Genomic DNA, 3,004 nt, shown 5'->3' with positions numbered 1-3,004 from the left:
CTCAATTTTTTACTGTGTCCTCTTGTATTTCTGCTTATGTTTCCTTCTGTTAGTAGCAGTTCTTCATTATCTACTTCATCTATTTTGTTTAATAATTTATAAATTTGGATTAGGTCTCCCCTTTCTCTTCTTTGTTCCAGTGTTGTTAAGTTCATTTCCTTTAATCTTTCCTCGTATATTAATCCCTCCAACTCTGGGACCATTTTTGATGCCATCCTCTGTATTCTTTCTAGTTTCTTTATATGCTTCTTCTTATGGGGGGACCACACTACCTCTGCATATTCTAATTTTGGTCTAATCATGGTAGTGATTAGCCTTCTCATCATGTCCTTGTCCATGTAGCTAAATGCTACTCCAATATTTCTCACCAAGTTATATGTGTCTCTAAAGATCCGATTTATATGACTCTCTGGTTGATTATCATCCCTCATCACTACTCCCAGGTCTCTCTCTTCATGCACTTTTTTTAATGTTTCACCATTTCCCATTTTGTATATCCAGATTGGTCTTGTTTCACTTTTACCCATTTCCATAACATTACATTGTTTCACATTAAATTCCATCTCCCAATCCATACTCCATTTCCAAATTTTGTATAGGTCTTTTTGCAATATTTCACAATCTTCTTTGTTTCTTATATGTTTTTGTAATTTAGCGTCATCAGCAAACAGGTTTATGTAGCTATTAACTCCTTCAGCCATGTCATTTACATATACCAGGAAGATTATCGGTGCTAATACTGAACCCTGTGGTACTCCGCTTTCTACATTTCTCCATTCTGATTTTATGTCCTTGACCACAGTTCTCATCTCCTTCCCATTAGGTAGGTTGCCATCCATTTTTCATATTTCCTTTCAATCCTCCTTTATTTTCCAGTTTCCATAATAGTCTTGTATGTGGAACTTTGTCAAAGGCCTTTTTCAAATCTAGATAAATACAATCAACCCATCCATCCCTTTCCTGAGTTCTGTCTGTCACTCTTGAGTAAAAACTGAGTAAGTTTGTAACACATGATCGGCCCTTTTGAAATCCATATTGTTTGCTGGTAATTAACTTATGCTCTTCTAGAAATTTAGTCCACTGCTTCTTTATTATTTTCTCACATATTTTGCACAAAACACTTGTCAGGGATATGGGTCTGTAGTTTGAAGGTTCATCTTTCCTTCCACTTTTATATATGGGGACCACTTCAGCCCTTCTCCACTCATTGGGCACCGTACCTGTTGCTACTGAACATCTAATGATGTCGTATATTGGAACAATTAATTCATCTCTACATTTTTTTAAAATATACCCAGAAACTCCATCCGGTCCTACTGCTTTTCCCTCTTCTAGTTCTCCCAGTAATTTATGGATCTCTTCTTTGTTTACCATAATCTCTTCCATATGAACTTCTATTTTATTCTCTTGTGGCGCAATAAAGATTGTTTCTTTGGTAAAGACTTGCTGGAATTTTCTATTTAATAACTCTGCCATACCTTTAGGGTCATTGACTTCCACATTCCATACTCTCATTCTTTCTATTGTTTCTTTCGGTTTAGTCTTCCCATTTATAAATCTGTAAAACAACTTGGGCTGTTCTTTGCATTTTTCACAATATCCTTCTCATATCCCTTTTCTTCTTCTTTCCTTATTTTCACATATTCATTTCTCGCCATTCTGAAGTCTTCTTTGTTTCTTTGATTCTTCCTTCTTTTTAGTCTTTTCCATGCTTTGTCCCTTTTTCTTTTGCGTTTGCACATTTGGCATTAAACCAGTCCTTCCTACCCTTAACTTTGGGTCTATATACGGGTACATATTTTTGACACCAGTGTTATAGGCTTCCATAAAGATATCATACTTTTCTTGTACTTTATTTTTTCTCAGTAACTCATCCCATTCCACTTTCTTGTAAAACTTCCGAAGGTTTTCCATGTCTGTCTTAATATAGTTTAGCCTGTTTGATTTGTAGGATTCGTCCTCTTTAGTAACCTCCACTTCTGTATCAATCTCTATGGTTACATGATCACTCTTGCCCAGTGGACATCCATACCTTAGTTCATCCTTGATGTATATTCCTTTTGTTAGTACTAGGTCCAGTCTTGCCGGTTCATCGTCACTTCTATATCTTGTATGTTCATTCACTCTTTGTATCATAAGATTCTCCATCATCAATCTTAGGAATCTATCTCCCCATGCGTTATCTCCACTATTACTCTCGAATGTCTCCCAGTCAATCTCTTTACAATTGAAGTCACCAACTAGCATAACTTTTTTGTCTTCCTTTAGCATTTTGCTTAAACTCCGTATAGTGTCATTGATCATAGTGTCGTGCTCTTCCTTACACCACGAGTTTGTTCTGGGTGGTACATATGTGGTTATAATTGTCAACCTTTCCTTGTTTTTGGTTTCTACATTTACTTTCGCAATTTCAGCTTTACCTTCACCGTATTCTACCACTTTCACTGTTAACTCCTTTTTTGTCATTATCATCACTCCACCTCCCCCTTTGCCCATTCTATCTTTCCTCCATATATCATAGTTTTTATTTATCTCTAATTTAATAGCTTCGTTCAGTTTGGTTTCCGTTAAGCATACGATCATTGGTTCTTTCTCCTTTATGAAATCTTGCAGTTCCAATTTACTAGTTATTAATCCATCTACGTTTGTATACATCACTCTTAAACATTTACTCTTATCTATCTTTTCTAACTTTCGTTCTTCTTTATCCTCTCTCTTGTGTACCACTTTCTGACTCGGTCCCCTACTATTCTCCAAAAAAATATCTCCTTTTCTTCCACAGATCTTTCATTATTCTTCTCCTTTGCCTCTGCTAGTAGTTCGTTCCATTTCCTTCTTTCTTCTTCATTTCTATTTTTCTTTATGTATATATCCTTGCAATCTTCTGTTTCCTTTAATTTAGTTGTTCTGTACAAAATATCCTCAGCCGCCTTCTGTGATCTTAACTTTATTTTTATTGGCCTGGTCTTTCCTTCTGTGTAAGGACCCATCCTGTGGATTTCCT

The 3,004-nt window shown here is 35.9% G+C and overlaps 1 long non-coding RNA gene across 1 annotated transcript in view; it reads left to right on the top strand.

Moving 5' to 3' along the window:
- Nucleotides 1-807, top strand: part of LOC126989482 (uncharacterized) — a 4,234-nt gene extending 3,427 nt beyond the window's left edge. The window contains exon 3 of the long non-coding RNA XR_007743324.1: nucleotides 1-807. This exon is cut by the window's left edge and continues 414 nt beyond it. This is a non-coding gene — a long non-coding RNA (uncharacterized LOC126989482).
- The last annotated feature ends 2,197 nt before the right edge of the window (nucleotides 808-3,004 follow it).

The sequence above is a fragment of the Eriocheir sinensis genome, unplaced genomic scaffold (assembly GCF_024679095.1).
Source record: "Eriocheir sinensis breed Jianghai 21 unplaced genomic scaffold, ASM2467909v1 Scaffold1189, whole genome shotgun sequence".
NCBI lineage: Eukaryota > Metazoa > Arthropoda > Malacostraca > Decapoda > Varunidae > Eriocheir > Eriocheir sinensis.
The sequence above is the reverse complement of the archived record's forward strand: the minus strand, read 5'-3'. Positions and strand labels throughout refer to the sequence as shown.